This window comes from Cyanistes caeruleus, chromosome 1, assembly GCF_971803275.1.
Source record: "Cyanistes caeruleus chromosome 1, bCyaCae1.hap1.1, whole genome shotgun sequence".
Lineage (NCBI taxonomy): Eukaryota > Metazoa > Chordata > Aves > Passeriformes > Paridae > Cyanistes > Cyanistes caeruleus.
Genome location: NC_141701.1, coordinates 19969095 through 19995424, shown reverse-complemented (window position 1 = coordinate 19995424; position 26330 = coordinate 19969095). Strand labels below are relative to the sequence as shown.

The 26330-nt window shown below is 39.1% G+C and overlaps 2 long non-coding RNA genes across 5 annotated transcripts in view; one reads left to right on the top strand and one right to left on the bottom strand.

The window, feature by feature from the left end:
* LOC111924475 (uncharacterized) overlaps positions 1-5360 on the bottom strand; it is a 45079-nt gene extending 39719 nt beyond the window's left edge. The window contains exon 1 of one of the 2 annotated variants that reach the window (XR_015284453.1): positions 5164-5360. This is a non-coding gene — a long non-coding RNA (uncharacterized LOC111924475). The remainder of the gene's footprint in view (positions 1-5163) is intronic. The other variant, XR_015284455.1, reaches the window with a different exon arrangement.
* Positions 5307-26330, top strand: part of LOC111924474 (uncharacterized) — a 39332-nt gene continuing 18308 nt past the window's right edge. Inside the window, exons 1-4 of one of the 3 annotated variants that reach the window (XR_015284462.1) lie at positions 5307-5645; positions 5816-6048; positions 8210-8262; positions 10537-13465. This is a non-coding gene — a long non-coding RNA (uncharacterized LOC111924474). Of the gene's footprint in view, positions 5646-5815; positions 6049-6256; positions 7468-8209; positions 8263-10536; positions 13466-26330 lie in introns of those variants that run through there. The other 2 variants (XR_002861662.2, XR_015284460.1) reach the window with 2 other exon arrangements.

Genomic DNA, 26330 nt, shown 5'->3' with positions numbered 1-26330 from the left:
TTGTTTCAGGCCAAGAGGGTGCTGAACTCCAAATTCCCCTAGGCATAGTCTCACCTTCAGCAGCTGGGTCTAAGCAGGAGAAGGCATACAGCAGCCCAGTGCTGCTGCGTCAGCTTTTACTACCCACACATTTTAAGTAGACCAATGCAGTGCTCTGTTGGGAGGGAGGTGGCTCACCCACCAGGCAAGGGAGAGCAGCCAGCTAATACATATCTTGATATCCACCTTGCCAGATGGGATCCCAAGTGATCTGTTTCTATTAAAACCACAATTTCTTCAGAAAATCACTCTCAGTTGGACACTTCCCTGTCATTTGTGTGTTTTAAAACTGCTGCCAGTGTCTAAGCATTAAGACAGCAGCATCCTTTTTCTTCATGCTAAGCAGAGCATGAAGAAAGAGGCTTGGTCATAGCAGAGGCTTGGTCAAGAAGCACAGGGCTCCCTAATGATTCAGAAGAATCATGTCATGGGGCAGAATGAGTAGGTGATTTGATGGAACTTTGGGGCAACATATGGAGTAACTCTTTAGCATTGTTTCTAAAACAGTTTTGTAGTCTTTTTCTGCATATGTCCTTTCTCTGCATACATCTTTACCCTTCTGAAAGTTTTTTTCTGTCTTATTTTTTTGTCAGTACAGAAATATAGTTCTGCTTAATATGCTTTGATTCCTGTTATATGCTGATATAACAGAAAAACAATTGAATGGCTACAATGGCTTAACCACTATTCTGGTTTTCTGAATGTTAAGAAATCTGGGAGATTGTATTTTTAATTTTTTTATTTCGGATTGCATTTCTCATCCTTCAATCCCTACACTACTGTTCATAAAAGATTTTGTCAATGAAAGGCAAAACCATGCATGCCCTGCTTCAACTGCTGCTTACCTTTCATAACTACATGCATCAACAGGTTGTATAAATATTTTTTCCCTGGAGTAAGGGATGAGAGAAAGATGGAAAGAACAGCACATGACAAAGTCTCAGTGAGTTCACTTAATGCATAGTGAAGGCATTCAAATACTTAGAAAAGCAGGCAAAGAAGAGACAAGGATGAAATAAGAAGCATTGAGTGTTTATGATCAAAAGAGCCCGTACTGACTTCTTTATAGTAAGGACAGGTTATCTTATGCCTATAGCTACTTAAAACAGGGTTTGACAGGATCCAGTCTTCAATTAAACATCAGTGTGGCTCTATGCTAAGATGCCAAATTGCAAAAGTACAATTTCTCATCAAAGTGCCCTGTTTAAAAACAAAGCAGGTAAGATACCATTTCCCATCTAATGCAGCTGAGAACCTGATGCTTCAGAAAGCTGGCCATTCTGCAGAATAATCAACAATTCAATAATTTTTCTTCTTTTTCGTTCTAATTCAAATTCTCTGAGACTTGTGTCATATTCCTGACTTGCTCTGTGCTTTACGGCAGAACTGTACATTGTTCTTCTTTCAGACACTGGGCCTGCTATCCCTCCCGTCTTCCTAATTTGTAAATTATATATATATAAAATATACATATATATATAAGTAATGTACTAGTTTGGATAAATTCCCTCATTCCTTTAAAGAAAAAAAGAAAAGAGATTGATTAAAACAATTTTGTTTGTTTCTGCTAGAGTCATGTTCACAGAACCAGTTACGTTTGAAAAGACCTCTAAGATCAAGTTCAAACATAAACTCAGCACTACTAAGTCTATCACTAAACCATGCCCTTAAATGTCACATCCACACGTCTTTTAAATACCTCCAGGGTATTCTCTGGAAGCCTGTTCCAAAGCATTCGGTGAAGAAATCTTTCTAAATCTCCAATTTAAACCAAGGAGGTCAGTCCCTCTCAAGCTATCGCTTGCAACCTGGGAGAGAGTGACTTCCACCTCTCAGGAAGTTGTAGAGAATGATAAGGTCACCCCTGAGCCTCCTTTCCTCCAGGCTAAACACCCCAAGCTCCCTCAGCTTCTCCTCATGGGACTAGTGCTCCAGAACCTTCACCAGCTCCATTGCCCTTCCCTGGACTCTCTCCAGCACCTCAACATCCTTCCTGAACTGAGGGGCCCAGAACTGGACACAGCACTTGAGGTGTGGCCTTGCCAGTGCCAAGTACAGGGGCACAATCGCTGCCCTGCTCCTGCTGGCCACACTATTGCTGGTACAGGCCAGGATGCCATTGGCTTTCTTGGCCACCTGGGCACAAGCTGGCTCACATTCAGCTGCCATCAACCAGCACCCTCAGGTCCTTTTCCACTGGGCAGCTTTCCAGCCACCCTGTTCTCAGCCTGTTGTTGTAACCCGAGTGCAGGACCCAGCACTTGGCCTTGTTGAACCTCATACAGCTGGCCTCAGCCCATTGATCCAGTCTGTCCTGACCTCTCTGAAGAGCCTTCATTTCCTCAGCAGATCAACACTGCAACTCAACTTGGTGTCGTACAGAGAAAAAAAATTGAGATTTTTTTTCCTAAAAAAACCATTTTCCATCTCTACTTTATTTTGATATTTTCAAGACAGCAATTCTGAAATCAACAAAAATCAGAGTATTTATTAATATTACCTTCAATTGAAATATGAAATGAAATATTTTATTCCATTCCCACCAAGTGTTCCCTATCTCAAAAGTAGTCCAGAGCTGGCAGTTCAGATCTAGTATTCTCATACACACAATTTTTTTCCATATCACCCTCCTTCTTATATTGCCTCACTATAACATTCCCCTGCGGCTTTGCAGATATGAACTGTTGAGCTTGGGCTAGTGAGAAAACCTGCAGGACAGGACTCTCTTTTTCCTTTGCTTTCAGGAGTAGACAGCTTCTTTGAAAGAGTGGATTACTGTTCCTTTTCCCTTCAATTTACTTTGTCTGTGATTATGATCCTTCCAGCCGTGAGATATAGTCATTTGCTGACAAAATTGAAAGAGGACAAAATCATTTTACTATTTAAAATATCTAAAACTATTTACTGATATAAACAAGTAAGCTGAGTCAGGCACATCTCACTGAGGAGGCACACCTCTCTCTAAAATGCACAAAATTTTAGACACTTCCTCAGCTGGTGCAGTCCCTGTCCCTTTTCCCCTTTGGCTGAGTATTCAGGAATTCACATTCTTACATTCTTTCTGACCCGTCTACCATGCTCAAACTGATATGTCCTTTCCCCTCTTCTTTCTATCCCTCTCAGAACTAAGAACTCTAAAGTAACAAACATCACTCCTCTTTTTCTCCCCTCCATGTTCAGGAGGCCTGGCCTCTTGCTAGCTTAATCTTTGCCTACATGACATAAGATACATTCTTATGGCTGAAACAGTGGCTGAAGCAAAACATTATTTTACCTCTCATACAAATCCATGCCAGAATTAATTTTCTGCTTTCTTAGTTTGAAAAGTCTTTTAGGTCTGTATGAAATATTAGAGTTATTTCAAGTTGTTATATTTGTAAGGGAAAACATTAAAATAGGCTCCCTAAAGAAATGGCCACAGTACCATGCCTCCCAGAGTTTGGCAAGAAACGTTTGGACAATGCTCTCAGGCACAAGCTGTGATATTTGGAGTTGTTGGGTGCAGAGCCACGAGCTGGACTAGATGATCTTTGTGGGTCTCTTCCAACTCAGAATATTCTATAATTCTATGAAGAATAGAATGCAAAAGTCCCCCAGAAGTATTTGCAATGTGGAAAGAGAGAAGAGGAATGCAGTGGTCCCATCAGTTTGAATGAATGTAGAGCAATACATAGACAAGATTCTGTTTACCTCTCCTTCCTAGAAACCAGAATGGTCAGTGAGATAAATGATGACAGATATTGGAAAGGACAGGTGGAGCATAGTTAGGTAAGCTTCACAGATCAGGGAACTTACAGGCTTCCAAAACCAAATGCTGACATGCAGACCTGTGACCTCCTTTTTAACAAACTTGGGAGTAGATAAATACATCAGCTTGCAGTGTTTTGAAGAGGTTTTTTCCCAGTGTGATTTAGTTATTCTTAGTGTTAAAATACAAACAGAAAAGACAGACACACATCCAAACACCTACAAAGGACTAAGGGTGCTGTATAGCATCCAGATACTGTTAGCAACAATAGTTTTTAAACTGCAAAGTAGAAGCAAGCAGAGTTGTGAACAGAGATAATTTTAGAAGTAATGAATATCCCTCAGCAGCAGCAGCAGCAGCAGCAGCAGCAGGAGGTATCTCAGTAGGCAAACAGTGTCATGGCCAGAGTCTGACCCCAGAAAGAAACAACAGGCTGAACAGAAGAGTAGCTGAAAGTTACAGTCAACAATCTTTTTCTACCAATTCTGATGCTATTATACTAAGATAATGACCCACATTATTATTTACTGAACTAACTTATGCCATTGCAAATGAAAATTCTGAAAATTAATGGGTTTATGTATGTGTGCATATATATATATGTATATTCAGTGTCACAAAAATAATTTATGGACTTTTAATGAAAAAAAGAAAGAAAAGTGGGTTATCTGGCTTTTTAAAATTAGAAAATGTAATTTTGGAGTATAGCTGCACAGAAGCATTAATATGTACTTTAGTGCAGAGTTCACTCGAAGTGTGTAAATAATCTTGGAAAAATTGGTGCCAAGAGAATTGTAGTCAGTTTTCACGACAGTACAAATATAGAGCCGGGAAGGTTTTGTATATTAGAGCTCAAATTGACCACATAAGGAAAAACCCAGCCGTGAGTTCAAGCACACAGACCTCTATGTGCAGAGGGAAGACCTCTGCTTGATAGACCTACAGCAAGAGCTCACAAGAGAAGTATCCACAAGAGATGTGCAAATACATGGATATGGGACTATATAACACAGGTCACGTATTCTTGGCCCACCGCAGGGGAAGAAAAGTGTCCGTATGCAAGACTTATGATCTGTACATAATAATAGATGATAGAATCACAGAATTGTTTTGGTTGGAAGGAAACTTTAAAAGTCATCTCATCCCAGCTCCCCTGCCATGGGCAGGAATGCCAACTCGCCCATCAAACATGGCCTTGAATGTTTCCAGGCACGGGAAATCTCTGGGCAACTTGTTCCGGGGTTTCACCACCCTCATCGCAGAAAACTCGCTTATATCCAAATGAAATCGACCCTCCCGCCGTTTAAAACCATTGTGTCATAAATCACTGGGCTGATAAAAAAACGTGTTGCCTAAATAACAATCATAGATTATACCTGTACTCTATATCTTTTTTATCCTACCGGGGGTTGGGTCTGGTGCTTTAAAGAACAGAGTTTGAAGGAGTCCTTGGGGCAGTCCCTGGCCCGTGAGTGCCTCGGTGAGCTGAGCCTGCAGCAGAGCGAGGCCGGCGGCGCCTCAGCTCCAGCGCCACAGCGGCCTCTGCCGGCTCCGCGGCCCAGGCCGTCACTTCGGCCTCTGCCGGCTCCGCGGCCCCCGCCGCCACCCTGGCCTCTGCCGGCTCCATGGCCGCTGCCGCCACCCCGGCCCCTGCCGCCACTTCGGCCCCTGTCGGCACCGCCCGCCCCGCGCCGGGGCCGCGGCAGGGCTGAGGCTGGGGCCGGAGAAGCTGAAGGCGGCGCAGCCTCTGCCCTGCCCTCGTTTCCTGACCCAGGGAAATTACAACCGGCTGGTGAACGATTGCCGCCCGCACCACCGACTGAGAGCTCCGCCACTCGGCGGCTGCTGTAGTGCTCAGGTACGCAGCTTGGAAGCCAAGCCGAAGGAACCAGGCTGGCCCGCGGCCCGGCTCAGGCTCTTCCTTAAGAGACTCTTCTTCATCAGATATAAAGGTCTCACTGTTTTGGCCCAGTTCAGCAGTCTATCCCCGTTCAGGGTACTCATGCCAGCCTGCTCTTCTTGTTACAGGCAACAATTTTATGTAAAAACTCAGCACGCCCCGTCCAGAATTTAGCCCTGGGCTGGTGCTGAGGCAGGCCCGGCTAGGGTGAGCTCACTGAGCAGGTAAACTGGAGAGAGAGAAACAAGAGCTGTGAAAATGAGAAAACTTGCCGAGGAGTGTAGCATTATCAATCAGCTGCTAATCTGCCAACAGTTCATCTCGAGGCTCAGATTAGTGTCCTTTCACTAATGCCAAACAGGTATGTCCCCATGAATGAACAGATAAACAATAAAATGTGTTTATGCATTCTGCCAGAAATCAAGAAAAACTGTTTTCTGTTTCACACAGTTTACATTTATCTGACCAAATTCAGAGTGTGTGATGAAATGCTGATATGTAGATTTGTGAATCCCCTGTGTTTAATTAACACTTTAATTTATTAATTTACGATTTATTGGCCTATTTAGTAAACATTATTTACACATTCTGGAGCAATTTACTGCAAGAATGGTCCTTTAGAAGTAAATTTGAAAGTGGATCCTTCAGTTGACAGAGCACGTCCTGCAGCATAGCAACACCACCAATCTGTATGAAAATCCATGGACTGACAAGTTCTGGATCAAGCCCTTGAGGTATATATTAGAAAAACACTCCTTTGGTCATCTGTATTAGCATAGCATCTCCAGTGGCAGCTGGGAGCAGGGTTGTGTGATGCTGGAGATTGAATAACCTTTCAATAGGAATGATATTTTTGTTCTTAAGATGTAGAGAAATTGAAATCAAAGTGTGAGTAACATGTGATACTAACACCAGAGGCACCACAGACTGTAGAAATGACACAGTAATAACCACACAGATTAACAGCTACCGTAACAGTCCTACATCAGACCTGCACTGTCAGCCCCTAGAGCTAGACCACACCCAAAGTTTTATCCCAGCTGACAGCCCCAACTGGTGAGACTAAGCTGTTGTGAGAGATAATCTATTTGTTGTTATCTCTTGCACCATCTGTGAGAGATCCTCTGTTTGTTATCTCTTTTGCACCATCCCAGTTCCCAGCCTCAGAGGCAGAGGGTGTACAAAGGTCCTTCCCACTCCTATGCTTATGCCACAATAGCCCCAGGCAGTGCTACAGACCTGGGGAAGGGTGGCTGGAAAGCTGTTCAGGGGAAAAAGACCTGGGGGTGCTGGTCATCAGCTGGATGAACGTGCGCCAGGGGATATTCAGCTTGGATATCAGGAGGATATGCAACCCTTTGGGGTTGTTAGACATTGGAATGCGCTGCCCAGGGAGGTGCTAAAGTCACCATCCCTGGAGATGTTCAAGAAGTGACTCGTGGCATTCAGTGTCATGGTCTAGTTGACATGGTGTTGTTTGTTCAAAGGTTGAACTTGATGATTGCAGGTCTTTTCCAACCTAAATGGTTCTTTGATTCTCTGATTCTGTAAACATGGCAGTGAAACTTGGTGGAACCTAGAATAGTGGCCTGGGATAGGTATTGTTCAATAATATGCCTTCAGCATGCTGATATTTGGTTTTCCTGTGACAAATTAACTGATAGTAAATTTTTTTTTTTTGCTTCCAGTAGTTCTGCCATTCCTGACAATCTTGTACACTGTATAGGCTGAATCATAAAGACTGTAAACAAATACAATAAACAAAACATGTTTATTTGAATTATTTCCTACTTAATTTCCAATTTTGTTTCTGCTCTAAAGGCTGGGTATACCAAACAAGTCTCTGACAAATATTTAATGCTTATAAAAATTTTTCAGAGTTCAAGTTCCTAAAGCTGTAAAGTTTCAACCAAAGTTGTGCAGCCGTACCCTGGATACTTATTCTACTCAAAGAATTTTTTCCAGAGAATTCTTTCATATGGGCCTCATTTTTCCCCTGGACTTTTAAAGTTAGTAACAAGTAATTTTTAGCAGTTTCAGCTCATGGGTCTTGGTGTATTTATTCAACAACATAAAAGAGCCTCTCATCATCCAGTTTTGTTAGTGTCTCATAGCTCTAATCTTGACCTAGTTTGTGAATGTTTTATTTATCGACAGCAGGCTGCACAAACAGCCTCCTCTCGGAGGGATTCCAAATACAGGCTCAGTCCAAGAGGATGCAGCTTCTCCAGGGCATCCCTACCTCCCCCATTTTTATTTTTGTCAGCTACGCCCTCCCTCCTAAAGGGCCTTTAAGGCCTCATTTTTCCCTGACAGTATTTATTTTTTTTCCACTAAGAAACATTGCCATGACACATAGTTATAATTAGTTTCTCCTTTCTCCTGCAAACTATGACTACAAATCATGCACACAAATCTTGAAGCATTATTTGGAAGTGTCCATGATGGTATGACTCATTCCTCAGCTGAGATTGTAAACTAGGGCTTTGCATTTTTCTCATCTTTTAATAAAAATAATCTAGGAAAAGAAACAGTCTGAAGCATCAAGAAAGGAGGAACAACAGAAACCCTGAAAGTAAGTTGAGCACCTAACAATACATTTGTTCTATTGGCCTTTGTGGTGCTTTATGGCACTTCTATTTTAGAGAACAGGCAGACATACTAAGCGGATGAAAAGCTGGACATGACCTTACATGGTGCACTTGCAGGCTAGAAATCCAACTGTACCCAGGGCTGCCTCAAATGAAGTGTGGATAGATCAAGGTGGTGATTTCCCCTCTACTCCACACCTGTAAGATCTCCCTGGAGTACTGTGTTTAGCTCTGGGGAGGGAGGACGTGGATCTTCAAGTCCAGAAAAGGGATATGAAGTTGATCAGAGGGCTGGAGCACCTCTCCCAGTGAAGACAAGCTGAGATAATTGGGTTGTTCAAACTAAAGAGGGAAAGTCTCCAGGTAGATCTTATAGCAGCCTCTCTGTACTTAAAGGGGTTTATAAGAAAGATGGGGACAGACTTTTTAGCAAAGCCTATTGCAATATGATATTGCATAGGTAATGTTTTTAGAAAGGCTGATTTTGATTAGGTATATGGCATACATTTTTTTAGGATGACAGTGGCATAACACTAGCACAGGTTTCCCAGAGAGGTGGTAGATGCCCCATTCCTGGGAACATTCAAGGTCAGGTTAGACTGAGGCTCTAAAAAATCTGATCTATTGAAGATGTCCCTGCTCAGTGCAAGGAGAATTGGACTAGATAACCTGCAAAGATTCCTTCTAACGCAAACTATTCTATGGTTCTATGATTAAACCCTTAATGTCAAAGGATTCACTGACCAAAAGACAAAAAAAATCACCCCAAACTAAAACCTACAAGCAAAGAAAAAGCCTATGTGAAACTACTGAAAGATTTTTACCCATTTAATTCTAAAAAGTAACATGACACTTCGTAGCTGCGTGTTGAAAAAACCTAGACATTTATACCATCTATGTCTTCTCAGGCAAGTGGACTTGCAGCATATTCTGAAAGTACTTGGGCAGAAACTGCTTTCAAGATAGCTGTTTCGAATACCAGCATAACACTGTACCAAAAAGGCACTGCTTGAGAAAAACAGTATCAAATGAGAGCAAATAGAGATTTCCACTGCAGGAGAAGTTATTTCAAGGGCAAACATAACAGGCTTCAAACAAAGCAAATTGAACCAGGAGAAGTGAAATACTCCTGTTGTCAGAGTTTCACAGGCCTCCTGTAGAGAGCTACAAAGCCCCACAGACTCTCTGGGGAGGTTCAGGCCACCACCCTGAGACTATGGGTGAGGTTTGACAGCAGGGGTACCCCAGAGCTGCTTCAGCTCTGAAAAACCAGCAGAAAGGTCATATGGTTGCTATAAATTCCCTCAAGGAAAAGGAGCTATGGCAAGAAATAGGCAGAGCTTGGGGGTGAGGGTGGAAAAAAATGACAATGCCTAACCTCTCTAACCTCTGTAATTGTCTCTCTAACCAGCCATGGCTGTTTTGACTGTTGGCTCACTCTGTGGCCCCAGAGCAGGTGCTCCCTCCCTCTGCTCGCAGAATATCTGCAGGCTGAATTTACTTTATTATTTTCTCATCATATGCCCAAAGTGCACCTTCTGCCCAGCTCTTTGTCTCTACCTTTCCCCCAGCTGTTACCTTTTCAGCATCTCATCAGCATATACTTTCAATTCCCTTTGAGACTATTTATAAAGGTGTAAAGAAACATAAATTCTGTTTTCTCCCAAGTATATTAGAGATTTGACTGCTTTGTAGCATACTAAAACTGGACTCATACAAAGAGGCTCTGAAAAGGTCAAATCCTGTGAATATTCAGTTCCTAGCTGCATTATATGCAGCTGTGCTTATACTCGTTTTGTGTTCATTTTGTCAGGCTATACTAACAAATGAGTTTGCTGATATTATTTATGGGATAGTAAATCTTATGTGCAACAACATAAAATTCATACTAATGAGCAGAAATCCATCACTGATCTGTGTGTTCAGTCAAAACAAAAATAAATATTGGAGACTGTGAATACCAAATTCTTAATAAGTCCTGGAGATACACAGTTTAAGGATTAAATTATTCATATTTTCCACTGACTTCAAATAATAAGTGTATGTGACAAATTTATAACTCATTTGTTGTTAATTTGTAAAAGGAAAAAGGTAAAAATTGCCGTATACATGATTCTTGCAGTTTATATCAAATAATATCCTCCTAATTTTAATCAATTTAGAGTCTTGAAAGTTTCCTAGTGACGACCACTTCAGTTAGTTTCAAGAAGATTTTATCACAGTCTGAATTGATTTACACTGATATGATTTCCCTGCAGCTAATCTGGTTTAGTCCTCCTGAAGATCTAACCTGAAACAAAGTACCAGAAACAGCTTGCTCAGAAAGTATCCAGAGGTGGAGGTGCCTGGAGTGGAGGAGCTCTGGCTGGTAGAGAATTTGTTGCAGTTATTTCCATCACACCCTAAGTTGCTGCTCCTCAGCATGTCCAGTGAAAGAAGGGTGGGTGTAATTGCAACATGGCACAGAGGTGACGCAGCAACATTTAATTGTACCAATACCTCTTTTATTTTTTATTGAGTATCTGAAATTTTTTATTGAGTATCTGATGGTCACTGAATTGGGATCTGTGGATGTCTCCACACTCCATCCCTTCAGCACAGTGTAAAGCAAAGATCATTCCTATAATACATCTAATATGGACTAACATGTAATTTCATTTTATCAGGCACCCAGAGAGGGATGCTTTGTTTTAATATAAACTTTTTAATAAAATCTTTGGAGTCTCAATGGAATTTTAAAGAGATGGTAAAGTAAACAACAGAAAGCAAAATCAGAAAGAGAAATGAAGAAATGAAGTCCAGGAGGAAAATAACAGAGGAAAAGGAGGCCATTAATAACTATAATTAAGTATGACTTGAAGATGTTGGTGAATATAGTGGCCCTGTGATCATCAGCATAAGGCTATAGCATTCAGTAGAAAATGTCAGCTTTTGTGATTTCCTGGAAAAAAATTTGCCATCAAATGTCTGTCATTGTTCTGCTCTTGCATCATCTTGTTTCTCATCCTCAAAGGCCTCAACCATGCTGTCATTCAGTTCTGTGAGCTTTTGTCTCCTGTCCTCTTCTCTGCTACACCCTCACAGACCCTTTTCTGCTTCTTTTACCATTGGAGTGGCTTGTGTAGAGGCACAGCTTGCCCAGCCAGGCTTTCTGCAGCCAGCAGTCTTGCCTCTCTGTTACTCAGTGGTGATACTGAAAAGAGCAGAAAGATGGCTGTAGCACCCCCTTCACTCCCCCAGTTCTGCACAAACTGGCTGCTGAAGGAGAGGCCTTTCTTTCATCTCCCATAGTTACCCCTGTTGGCTGCAGCGCTTTCAGGGGCAAAGGTGGGCAAAGTCATCAGGTACACTGTGCTCCCCTCCACACCACATATACTGGGAAATCATGAGCATCCTTCAGGTGCATATCCAGGAGCCACTGCAGGCTGTCACACACACTCTGCCTTGGATTTTATGATTAACTGCAATTTGTACTGTAAGTGTTCTTGAGAGATTGAAACCTTGTTTTAACCACACGCTATACCCTTCCACCCCAATCTAAATGCGCAAAATGTGGAGGGAGCCAGGAGGCAGCAAAAGCTGGGGTGATTTGCCCAGCACAGCTCAGTGGTGGAGGTAGAAGCAGAATGCAGTTTTCCTGCATTCTCTCCTGCATTTTCCTGCATTTTCTCCTCTATCTTACAGAAATTTTTCCCCAGTAGAGCAAAGTTTATAGTCCTATGTACTGTTAAGCCAGTACAGCTCTGGGCTTTTACTCTGGATCATAAAAGTACTTCAGAGGGTTGAATCAATTTTATTAAATGACATTTCATCAAAGGTCTTTTATGCCAACACTCTCTTCTACACCCCTACCAATGACTGACTTCCAGAGTGAAGGAGAGAAAAGGAATGAGGAGGGAATGGTAACATTGCTTCTTCAGATCCTAATTACTAATGCAAATTTTGGATTTGTCTTATGGATGATATTTAGCTTCTAGCAAAGTTAGTGAGTACTACAGCTCAACTTGGATAAAGAGGAAATCAGATTGACTTCATAGATCAATGACTTGACACAAAAGCCTTCTGCATGCAGACTAAACAGACTTCTGTTAAAATGAACCATGCAATCTATGGTCAGAGTGCTGACATACTCAGGAAAAAAAGCTAGTATTTAAACCAGACCCTTGTGAATAAATCTCCGTATCTTCATTTGGAAATGACAGAAAAGATCTAGCGGATTTTCTAGAAAAATTACTGTCTGCTATTTGTGAGCTGCCAGAGAATGAGGATGTTTCCTGCATTGATTGATGCTATAAAATACTCACCCACAACCAACTCAAGGGTACTCCTTCCAAGAACACAATGCTTCAGACTTTAGTGGAAATGAGAGATAAGGAGAAGATCCTTCAGGCAGCCAGGAAAGAGAGAAGCATTGAATTCCAAGGGCAAATGATAACAATTTCTCCAGACTTCAGCCAAAAGATACAAGAAAGAAGGAGTTGGTAGAACTTTAAAAAGCCTTTGTAGATTTAAAATCCAAGGCTGTCATCTCTTCTGAAACTGGGAGTTCTACATGAAACTAAAGATTACCTCCTCTGCGATGCAGATTGAGGGAAACAGTTTGTGGCAGATACTACCTTCATTTTTGCCCTGGGGCATTCAGATGATTAATTCCTTGTGTTTTGCTGGCAAAAGCCCTGGTATATTGCCATTCCCAGCAGTGTATGGTCTGTGCAGAGGGTCCCATGGGAGATACAAGCAGCCCACCAAATCTACTCCATCATGGGGACTGAGACAGATGGTGCTGCTGCCAAAGCTGGCGGGGCTGAGCATCTGGTAAATGTGTTGATTTAAAGCAGTTCTCAAGCAGCAGCCGCTGCTGTGGCTGAGATGAGCACAGTTCAGAGGTGCTTCCTTGTCTGGAGCCTGTGGGGAAACTGGAGTAGTATTGCCACAGTCTCTTCTTGGAAGTGAGTACCAAATGTTTCGGAAGATGAAGAAAAGTTTTTGGGTGACCTGTCAAGGATTGCTGTATCACAGAGGGAGTCAGAACCATGCAAGGTTAATGCTACCACTATTTCACAATGATATTTGATATTTAGGTTCCTCTAGGAAGGTTCTGGTCAGGCTTGTATTTTATTTCTTGGCTTTGTCAGTGTCTTCTGTCTCTCCCACTCTGAATAAACAATGTCTGGTTTCAATATTAAACTGTACTTCAGTTTCTGACTACTCATAGCTGGAGATGAATGGTGATTTCCCTGGGATACAAAGAGCACAAAGGGAGAGATTACCAGCCCAAAGCTGAGACTACAGCTTTGGTGATTGCACCCCAGCTAGATTTAGATTTAGACTGGCAGTGTGGAGGCCTGGACATGTGGTTCTCTGGTTTTATTTGGAGTCTGAGACAGCTTTTTTTTCCCCAATTTGTCTGTCAATCCATTGGTATCAGGTGACAGCACATAGCTTAAGGGCTATGTAAATACAATCTTAATGATACAAGTCATCAGAAGAAGACTGGTGAAACAAGACTGAAGAAAAGACTACATGCTAGGAAAAACAACTGATTTTTTTTAATCTGCATGGACAACCCCAGAAAAGGCTGTGAGCCTATTCTCACTATTAAATACTACCATCATGCCTAAGGAGAGCACTTGTGCCACAAAGCCATTCCCACAGTTGCAATGGGAGAGTGGTCCCCAAATTTACTGATACTTTTGCAAAGTTACTGCACTACTTTGAAGGCATTTTAATTTATAAAAGGAATTAATTTAGGAAGTAAACGAATGTGTTTCAAGCCCACAATGCCAGGAAATTACTGTTGACAGTGCTGTCAGAAAAACTCCCCCAGTACATTTCACAAAAAAGTCTAAGTAAGACAACATGCTTGGTGGTCAGATACTGATGATACTGAAGAACTGATTTAGAATCGTAAACTTTATCTGTTTTATAGCTGAAAGCTTCTTCACTGAGAAATCCCTGCAAAGTTGTCCTTTCTTGGATAAAAACTTTGCAAGTGAGGCCAGGCTTTGCTGTAGAATCTTTTCCACCCTACAGATCCTTTAACTTCTGTGACTTTTGGTTTACTTAAAGAAAATAATGCTTAATCTATTAGGATGTCATTTATACCTCAAGAACTGAGGAAATTTCTGTGTGTTGATAAAATTTGACATGTTTTATCTGTGTCTTACCATCAGAGTAGTAATGGGAATCCTAACGTTTTTAGAACTTTTTAACTACCACAAAAGTATTCAGGAGAGACACCCTATCTTTAAATCAGAAACTAGCTTAATTCCTGCTATCTTATCAAACAGCAGCATGTAGTCCTACAAAAAACATCCCCACCGAACTACTAATGGAAAGGTGTTTATATACCAGACAGGAAGCCATACAACCTGTTTTGGGTGATCACTGGAAACAGGGGAGTCAAAGTGTCGTGGGGAAGGAATTCCAGAACTGATCTGAAGAGGAAAGAAATTTGAATACAAAGGCTTTTCTTAAGAACATGAGGAGCATGGATAATGAATCTTGATGGGTATGGGTGGAAGAGATGCAGTGATTACTGAGAAAGTGATTATTTCACTGGTACATAAAAAATCATGAGAAATTTATTAATATTCATTTTATTTATCAGTTTGCAATTTATCCATCATTTATGTTAAAAAAATATTTAACAGTTTATATAAGTACAGACCAAAAACAGATATTAGTGAATTAAAGAAAGCACCCATGCAATGTATATATTTATATGCAATTACATTGCTTTACCCAGAACAATGGAAAAAGTCAGGAGATTTGGCTTAAAAAATAAAAGAGAAAAGAAACTTCTGGAGATATTTTTGCTTCTAACAATCCAAGAATGTGGGCATGTAGTATATAATTATATATGAATTTATAAATTTCCAGTTACTCTTTGAAAGGTGTAGTTGGTTCTTACTTTGACAAAGAAATAGCAGTATTAATAAGTAGCCAAAAGCATGTCTCTGATCCTTAACCCTTGGTGTCTTGAGGAAGAAAGACACTGCTCTGTCCCATAAAGAGCTTTACCCCTCTCACCTCCTTTTGCTTCTGTGTTTTTGCCACTTCACTGCTCAGGTATTCATTCTCTTTCTCATCCTTCATATCTTGCTTTGGTTTTGACGTGGTTGAATCCAACCTTCCTGAGAGTGTCAGCTGTTGTTTCCTATTTTTACCTTTTTCCAGAAGCATCTTACTTTTTTTTTCCCATGCCCCCAGGCTTGGGAGATGTCAAAAAGCTTGGTTTCCTTAACCTCCATCTCTAAAATGTCTAAGAGAATGGTTTCCTTAACTTTCATAGTTCAAACAGCTTTGCCTTGGTGTCTGCAAGACAATCTGCCATTGTTGAGATGACTGCTTTGTGGATATCTGTCCATCACTTACAAGAATTGTCTTGTTCTTTCAAGCCTGTCTATATCCATCTGATTATTAGGGTGCATGTGGTTCATTCCTGTTCGTTCTCTTGCATTTGTGCAGCTCCTGTGACAAGCCTTCAAGCAGAGCAAAGCTGGGAGGCATTACCTCAGTGTCTGTACGCAGCAGGAGTATCTGGTCTTCATGTGTTAGAAAGCCCAGCCCTGCTCTGAAAGTTTAGGCATAGAAAAGACAGACTGTTTTATCCTTGCCTTACAGAATATCCACTTGGGTTTAGGAGCCAGCTCAGAGAGCCTTGTTCACTTGCTGAGTTCAGCATGGCTGTAATGTGCTTAGTTACAGTCCTGATCTTGAAAAATTGATTCCACTTTCAGAAATATTACCAATTCTAGGGGCATTCACCACTGTAAATGTAAAGGCTATTGCAAAAGCCTGGAAACCTCAATGATCTTAAATGCCCTTTCCAACCTAAATATTTCTGTGATTCTATGAAATTGTGAAAACCATGGGCAGCTTTATAAATGTGCCCATCAAGTATTTCAGTTCACAGGAAGAGAAGCAGCATGAGACTCAGGAAGCTGCAGGCTTATTTCACCCAGACTTTAGTCTAGGAATATCTTAGAAGAAGACATTTTCTTTCAAATTTACAAACCTGTTGGAAGCAACATTAAACCGCAAGTTTTTTTAGCATCTCAGCCTTTTGTGATTTGTTTTTAAGTACAACAAGCATCCCATAATGCTCTTCCTCCTTCTCCTGAGTTGATTGTGGCCAGCACTGAAGATACATACAAAACTTTGCACCTGAGAGAGCCTCTGATCCAGGTAACCATCAAGGCACCCTGTGCCCTAAGACCCCTTCATCCAGGACTGCAGAATGGAAGTGTCCCTGGATAAACAAGCCTTTGCAGGGCTCTACCTGCACTCAGGGCCAGCACTTTTGTGTGTAGCTGAGTTAGAGGCTTGAGCAGCCAAGAGGAGTCTGCATCTTTTCTGTGCACTGCTGAGTACCTGCAGCTGTTTCTTCCTATATTGTTAGCTAAAGGATGCTGGCTGAGATATATGTCCTACATACTTTAAAAAAAAAAAAAAAAAAATTAAATCACATCAATTTTTCTTACCCAAACTATAGGAAGCATAGAGGAGTAGAACAAAAATGAGGAGAAAAGGGAGAAATTCATCCCTTCAACTTTAAATGGTCTTTTTAAAGACTGTTTTTAGTGTGTATGTTAGGTTTGGAATAAATATTAGGAATTTTTATTTCCCTGGGTTTTGTTACTGTGTTGCTGTCTGTTGGAGGATCAGAGATGTGAACATTCCATGACTATAACACCATATTTCAGTGTAGTTATTTCTGTTGGAAGGGAATATGTTGGGCCCAAATGATAGCAACAGAACCCAGGTTCTCAAGCTATTAAACGTGCTGCTGTGAGTACTCAAAAATTTATTCTGATCTTGCTTTTTATGGCAAATATTCCACCAAATATGTGCATGTGCAGTGACAAAAACAAAAAAATTATTAACAGGAACCAAAAGGACTTCAAGCCACTCTTCTCCACCCTATACCCTATTTAAACATAATTGTTACTGAAGAGAAGATAGAAGAAAAAATACATGAAGTGTCTATCATACCTACATACTTAGCGTACCCCTTAAAGATACTAATAAATGGATTAAGAGGGCAGTATAAGGACATGAATAGACTAGACAAGACTAGAAGTGATTTGTGAAATGAAAAAACAGTGTCCAGAAATTAAAATTTTGTTTTGTTTTGATTTTTTGGTGCTTTTTTTTGTTTGTGTGGGGGTTTTGGTTTTGATTTTTTTTTGCTTTACTCTGTGTTTGTTTTGTTTTTTTAATTTAAAACCGTCGTTTTTAAAGGGCTCTGTTAATTTTCATCTGGACGCTAGATGGGGATCTTGAGTCAGTCATGCCAGAGACTCCTTTATCCTGCTTTTTCTTTATTTTAATCTGTTTTATCATGGACAGAGTACATGCAATGCAAGTTTACTCTTTAGGCGTTTGTATTTATACTAAGGTTTTTTTGGGGGAAGGGTAATCTACAGTAAATAAATATTTACTTCTAAAAGCACAAGTTTAATTAAGGTTACATTGCATCTTTCAAAACAGAAGGGAATGCATCTGGAACTGTAGAGCACATGCTCTTCCTCGTCCTAATTATTTGTTTAATTCCAATGGCACATTGCAATTGTTTTCTCACTTTTCAGTGCGGGATGCAGTTCACAGTGACAATTGTCTTACCGCCGTGTAGCACAGGTTATGACAAGGGGCGAGGTGGCAGAGTCGCTCACTTGCGGCAGTACTAATGACCCAAGCATTGTTATTTCCATAAATGGGATCTTTGTGTGCTAACTAAACCTGAGCAATACAACTGTGAAAGCTGCTTTCCTTCAATCTTCTCCAAATCTCCGTATGACTTGTATACATGATAATGAATTAATCTCTCTTGTTACCATGTTGTTTGTTTAGTAAGTACCTCTTTATTTCATGTGATGTCAAGCTCAGCCTTAAAATGTGAATCATATTTTGAGCCATTGTTTCAAATAGTTCCTTTCTTAAAGGATTCTTTCTTCTTTCTTCAGTAAACTGGGCTTTGCAAATTGCATTGTAAACATATGGCACCAACCTCACGCCTTCAGACGCTGCTGTGGACTGCTCTTAACTAAAGTGAGTTTGGCTGTCTCAGCTCATTTTGTAGGGACACACTAGCCCACACCATGTAACATGCAGTTTGGGATTATTGCCAGTTTCTTCCCAGAAAATACTCAGAAAGAAACTAGTGAAAGGACTGAATGACTTCTTGCGGCATCTGTGGAGTCAGGATATATCCAAGGTGAAATGAGACCATTCCTTGGGCAGCAGAAAGGAGGGAAAATAACACAAGCAACCCTGCAGTGGCGTGTTGTTCTTAGTGCCTCATGCCATTATTGTTAGAACATTCTGAATTGAAACATGCCAGTAGAGGAATAATTTGTGCTGCAGAGAAACAAGCTGAACACCGAATCTGTTCTTTTAAAAGGATCAATTTTTAGAATGTATTATAAATAAACAATTGTTTCTCGATATGGAGAATGATTTTATTTGATGACACACAGCGCTGCTTCTGCAGAGCTTATTGCTCTGCCAGAGCAGAAGGAAAAAATAATATATTAAAGACATGAGATGCATGAAAAATGTCATTAAATAAGTCTTTACTAGCCTTGAAATGGGGATAGTTTGCATAATTGATTAATCATAAGGGGACATTTTTGGTCACAGAAATTATCATTAGTAGAGCTCCAAAGTTAAATAATCTTTATACTAATAAAAAATATGACATTTTCTCTTCAGATCTTTCCAAGATCTCTTCTTTCTTTTAGTCTTTCTTGCTTTTAAAGGTCTTAATAATTAAACGATATTTAACTTGAAGTGTGGGTGATGAAACCCTTGTGAGCCAATTCCTCCCACCGGCTCTCAGTGAGAGCAGTGGCACCCAAGCAGCCCACGTGGGCCCAATCCTGCAAGCTTGGCTGTGGTTCTTCACCTTTTCCTTCCAAAATCAATGAGAGCTCTCTGAATTTTCTTCCTATAAAAGAAAAATATAATCATGCCGAGCAGCATCTTTGTGCACCCTTTTCCATTCCAGTATTAAAAAGCAACTGTCCTGTTTGTTCTGAAAAATTTCACCTCCTTGTGAAACTGTGGGCTTGATGAACATGCACATACTTTTTTTCTGAGACAGCTTGTGGTCCTTTATGATGGATGTCATTGTATCTAGTTCAGAGATATAATAATAAATATTTTTTTATTGTCAAGAATTCAATTAAAGGATATGGCTTTTGATATGTGGTTCTCAGAAGGATTTTCTTTAGCCTGCTTTTTTTAAAGACTATTTTACGTTGAATAAAGCAGGGATTGCATGAAGCAGGAATGGGTTAAACAAGGCTTGCCATACCTGATTTCATTAATAAAAAATAAATGGTGTATGGGTTCAGCCTGGTCCCCTGCCACAAACTGTCAGTCTTCTCTACTTCTCATTTATTGTTAATCCTTCAAGAGGTACAAATGGTTGGAAATCACATCTACAAAAAGAGGAATGGAGACGTTTGTCATCATACTTTGCTGTTTATTTTTTGCTATGGATAGTTTAATTTGGTTTATTTAACCAGGAGATGATCCTTAAATTGAGACATACAGTACCTTCTCATCATAAATGTCCTTCTCAGGAGATCTCTAACTGAGACTTGCAATACACTGCAGACAGGAAAATATGTTCAAAACCTCATTTATTACTCCATTTTTTAAAATGTGAAAATAGGATAATACTCATATATCTCAGAAACACATTGCAATGACTTCCAAACATGAACATAAAATTGGTCTAAAACTAATTTCAGTTTATAAAACTTTTTGATTTGTGTTTATTTGTATACAGAACATAGCATATATGTTAACACAAGGCACTATTCACTCTAGCTTGTACATGTACTGAAATAATACACAGAATTGAATACTGATACATATGGAAAATATATTGTGTAAATATTTAAAGGATAGAACAGACTTATGAGACAATTTCAATGCATTTAGACATTAATTTTTGTACAAAATCAAGATTTTCTTACTAAATTATAGTTGTGCTATTTATAACTGTATTGCAATGTGAGGAACTGTTTTCTAAATCTCTAGTTATAGCTAGCCAAATTCAAAAATGAGTCTGAGTATTTTGAAGCAAACCAGTTTTTCAGTTTCTAAGCAGTTGTTTTTAGCAGTGTAGAACCAGAGCAATGCAGACATTTAAAAGTTTTACAGGATTTCATGAGGCAAATTTATATATACTTTTGCCAGTGAAGAGCACAAATGTTGATTGTTGAATATTATAGCTAGTATTTAAAAAAAACCTCTTATCACTCTCCTCCAAATTTTTTTCTGTACTATCAATATTTTATTTCAATCTGAGTTTGTATATTTTTTAATGTCTCAAGATTTATTTCAATATCTCATAGGTATATAAAGTAAGTGCTTTAAAATCCTATTCTAGAAGATATCTTTCATAAGTAAGGATTGGAAACTTAGTAAAAAAAAAAGTGCAATTTTTTTTCAAGATTTAACTTGATAATACAACAATAATGGTTGTGTTGAAGAGCTTTTCTTTCTGTTTCTGTTTTGATACTCTGTTTTTCTGCCTGCATTGGATGTTTAGCGTTATGTAATATTTGTATGTACAGGAACACATTACAATGTTGCAATATGCTTAACCAGTGTGACTTTTTTTTTTTTTTTCCTGTTTTACATCTGAAGTTTTATAGTAATTTAGTCACTAGACCAGCAGCTGAGATTTGCTAGTATAGTATGACTGTATTAGAGGTGCAGAGACATTCATTTCCACTGAATCCACCTGCCAGTATACTTTAATAACAATCCTAACTTGAATAATCTTCCCCAAAGAAGTTGTTTAATAGAGATATCCTTTCTTCCACTTTACTTTTCGTTGTATGCTCCAGTTCAAGAAAGTTTCCCACCGTCTGTATTTAGGCATGTTTTGAAAAACATATTTTAACTTTGATGGGATCAAACATTTTTCTAGGCTCGTGTGAATATTCCAAAGAAATGAATTATTTGATATTTACATTATGAATGCATGATAGTATGCATACTATCCTGACATTTATAAGAATCAAATATTTAAAAATGACAGTAGTCATTTTTTTTTCAGTCCTGGAAGAAACCAGAGTTTAGCCGATGTGAGAGGGGAATACTTTCTCTTAAAATATGAAGTTATGATGATCTTAACCATGTAGAGTACTAAAAATACATTGGATAATAATAACTTTCCATCACAAAAATCAGCTTGCTTTTAAGGTAGTGACCTAGATGAGATCTGTATTCTATTCTTACTCCCTAAACTACCTAGTCATGCATGGCACTTTATCACCTTTCATATGCCAGTGTGTTATAATATGCTGCTAGATCATGTAGCCCAGGATACCACATGCTGATGTGTTATTCCTGTATTAATTATGCTTTATATTCATTGTACCTTTATGAAAGAGATGTTTAGCCTATTGATCTTGCTGCAAACTCTAAGAAAAGTAAAAATAAAATATAATTAATTTTTCCTGAGACAGTGCAATTAAATCCTCAAGAGAATGAAATTTTTCTCCTTGACTCCTGGAGCTCCAAATAGTGACACAGGACTGACTCCCATCTACTTTATCATACCTATTCACCCAGTGTGCATTAAATGTACATCAGCTGCTAATTCAGGAGCATGGGTAAATTGTACAACGAAGGAACAGAGTAACTGTACCTGGAAAGACAGGTGTTGTCCACAACCTACAAGGTTAACCTGCTCACAAAAAGCCCACGTTATTTCTGGAACAATTCTGTTCAATACAGATACTTTTCATGGAAAATCTGTTTCCAGTATTGTGCACATGCCACTATTCCCTCTCTTGTAGTTGAATGCTGACATAAATCTTTTTCTAATAAAATGAACTATTCAAATTTTTTTCTTTACTGAATGATGTCTGAAACAGATGTATTTTAATCTGCTGGGCATAGAAAATGAAATTTACATGTCATTGAGGTCTTTCTGGTTAATAAATGTTTTAAAAGAGAGAAAGCAGGAAGCTAAATATGTGTAAAACTGCACTGCTTTTCATATGGTGCTTTTAGCAGGAAAATACAGTATTCTAACACTAAATTGTATCTTATTTATGAGACAAAAAATATACATGTTTTGTGATAACAAATATCTTTCATGTAGGGGGTATCATATAAAATGCTGGAAAGAATTCTGATTTCATCAGCAATACTTCCCTTATGCTAGTCCAAATAATTATTTTTTTTCATGTAGGAACAGCATCTGCAAGAAGCATTTTGTTTGTTATCTCTGTGCATGTGCAATTTTGAACTCATTATGTTTTCCTATTATTTTAGCTGTTTACATAGCACCAATTTTAGTACATTACTGCAGCTTTCTCCTACTCTGAGTGAGCTGGATGCAAAGCCCCCTGAAATCATTGGAGGGGCCCTGTTAGCTGAAGTTGACTTGCCACTGGGGATGGAGATTAAGACAAAGAAGAGTTATATTCAGTGTCCCCTGGAGGTTCAGACAGGTTTTCCAAATAATCAAGAACACTTCTAAAAATAGCTGGGTATGTTGATGAAATTTTATATTTGCCATCACAATAATGACAATAATATTACTCATTTTGTAGCATTATTGGGGGGAGGGAGGTTGTCAAAGATAATAGCTGTTGAAAATGAAGCTTTAAACCAGATTTACTTAACTGTCTGAACTGTTGCCAAATTTGATAGAGATGCAATGGCAGAGTTAGCCTAAATTCCTTGTACAGAAGGCCAACAGACAGCTCCATGTGCTGCATGTGCCATGTGCTGATACCCCCAACCAAGTCATTCTCCCAGCCCAGCCAGGCCCAGCCCCCTCCACTCCCTCCCTCCCTCCACTCCCTCCCTCCCTCCACTCCCTCCCTCCACTCCCTCCCTCCCTCCCTTCCTTCTTCTTTCTCTTCTCCCCCCAGGTTCCCACTTCTTTCCTTCCAATAATAATAAACAATAATATTATTAATAAATAAAAATAAGTAAATAATGTAATTAATAAATAAAACATTTTAATATCAATACAATCTCCCTGTGTTCAATACCCAAGCAGCTCATCCTCTGAAAACACATTGATAGCTGAGGTGACATGAATTTTACCTCAAGGAGCACAATGATCTTAAAGAGTCTTTTTTCATCAGAGTCAATGGTTAGACAATGCAGGAATTATCTCCTGACCATTCCTACCTTAAAAAATGGGGCTGCAGCACCACAGTAGAAAGCATTCCTTAAGTATCACAATTAAGAGCTAAGTTGTTGTCTTATCCTGATTAAAAAGTGCTTGAGTTTCTACAAGTTTTCAGCCAGGGAAACTCAGGAATGATGTCCAGGTTCATTTTTTAACAATTAGCAATTCTGAGCCTCAAACTGACAGATTACCACCATTTGGCAGTATCACCAATAGACAGGGAGTTGTGAAATAGTAAGATATTATTGTATTGTTGGTAGCCTGAGTAAATCTAAATCTTTTCAAGCTTTGCTTCAGTGGGTTAATTCCAGGACCTGAATTACAAGTGCAATTTGAATTACATTGCAAAGACTGAACTTACTTCACTTTAGCAAAGTCCTTTTTCTTAAGACTTATGAATTCCAGTTATTTTGAAATCCTGAAATGTTGAAATCTTTTGATACCTTTCTTATTATTTCTAAGAAGAGATGGGTAAAGGTTTTTCCTGACTTTCCCTGCCAGCACCTCTTTATTTAGGTAAATGTGTTTCTTTGACTCTACCTTTATTTTGTGGTATCTTAGCAGCTGCTACATGCAATATACATCCACAGGGGCTTTTTATTCTTGCTATCCTAAACCTGAGATATTAAAATAGCAGAAAGAACAAACCTTGCCAAAATCAGAAAATAATAAAAAGAAAAAGAACAAAATGCATGTTCTGTATATATTTAGGGCAATTGAAGAGACCTGCAAAAAGCAGGGGTGATTTCAGATTGTTTCTACATATTTTGTCTGAGAATTTTAAAACACTTAATGGATTCTAGCTAATTAAGTCTCAAAGCTTGATGCTGAGCTGTATGAGGCAGGGCAGAGGACATCACCCATTCTGTTGAGGAACGAAGGGAAAGTGATTGCATGATTTGCTGGGTACAAAAGATTATTAAATATTGGATTTGTGAATAAAGATACATATTCCAGTTACAGTTTGACCATTAGGATTGATTTTTTCCAACAAATAACAACATCTGTGACAATAGAGAAAAAGTATGCTGTAATGAAGTTTCATAAAATAATTTGTTTCATCAGTAGCTTGTTGTTAAAAAAAAGCTGTATCTGACAACAATACATACAAGATTTTATTTAGAGTGAAAGGGCTATTACTGAGTACTGGCTTGAAACTGCAGCTTTTCAGGTAGTGCAAGTATTTATTATGCATTCTCCACAACAGAAATACTCATTGGATAACTGCTGCACAGGGAAAAAAAAAATACACATTAATAATATCAGTTCAAAACTCAACAATATTTTTAAGAGAAGCAGCTAAATGGGGCTGCGGCTCTGCAGTTGTTTGTAGTAATCAAGGGCTTTCAACAGACCAGTCCTTATTCAGTTTCTAACAACTGTGTGGATCTGGGTAATCAGACTGGAAACTGTGTACACAGTGTTAAGGTTTCAGCCTAGTTTCTGACAGCTTCGGCTTTCCCTGGTGTAGCACCAGGATTTTAAAAATCTCATCAGATAAATTTTATCTGTGCAAAGTAACACTATGCTGTGATGATGCATAATTCTGCATCACTGTATTTCTCACATTAATAAACCAAAAATTAATCGGAAATGTAAAAGATCTGTTGCTAGAAATGTTTAGTCTTCCATATCTACCAGTTGCAATTTTTTCCTCCCAAAGTGTTTTCCTTAATCCAGCCTTAAGAGATTGAAGTGATGAAGCTTCCTACACTTCCTTTCAGAGAGCATTGCAAAGTATAATACAGAAGAATGCTCAATATTTTTCATGAAATTGTGGTTATATTTAGCTTTTTATGTGAATTCTGTGAATCTGATATACAATCTTTTGTTTGCAAAACCCCCTCATTATTCTCTAAAAATATAAGTTATTGATATTTCCACCCAGTTATGCTAGCCTCCTTTAAGTATTCTTACTGACATGTTTCCAATGATTTTAGAACAATTTAATGCTAGGAAAATGTCTGCCAAGCAACATTTTTGTCAAAATATCTGAGGAGAGTATTTTTACTTTATTCTGTCTGGAGATGAATTTAGGATTTGGCTCAAGTTGAATTATAGGTACAAATGCCTTACACAAATTTGCAGGTTATGTGACCCTGAGGCATTTGGTCTGCTTTTCTGTGCTGCTCTTTTTGGGTTCTCAGATTTCTCTTATGGCAAGTTCCTGATAATTTTGTGATATGGTACAAACAGAGGTATCAATAGAGGAAACCAAGATTCAAATTAATAAAAACTTGGTATGTATTTTTCATAATCTATAATTTTTCAATACCTGTAACTCTATATGAAGTCTATTTCATATTTATTTGCAAATTCACTTATCCCCCTGATTCCTTTTTATTATATGATGTGTCTTAAATCTCTCAGGGTAGTGCAATGCAGAGACTGAGGTACTGCAAGAAATGCCTTTTGCAGACTCTGAAGAATGTATGGCATGGGCTCATAATTGGATTTAAACACATATTATTAGATCTCCCTCTGATTGCATATAAAATATCTCCTGTAACCATTTGAATTTGTGAAGCTGGAAGGGGAAGGCTGCAGTGTTCACTGATTCCAGTGGGATTCAGATTTCCAAAATCCTAATGTGTACCAGATGGGAAAGAAGGGAGACTCTAGCCAGACTGGTGAGTGGCTGACCGCCATATTACATAATTACGTTCATCACATAGGACATGCTCAGTGGAGAAAGGGAGAAGGTGGAAAGCCATATGAAAGTTCAGGATTCAGTGTCCACAATATTATTCAAATGCTTAATGTCCATCAAATACATTGTAGAAACAGCAGCAATCTATTTTTTTGATGCAAGGTTTTTTTAAGAGCTTGTTTCAGAATCTGTTTTTCTCATTAGGATTTTAAATCCATGGCTTC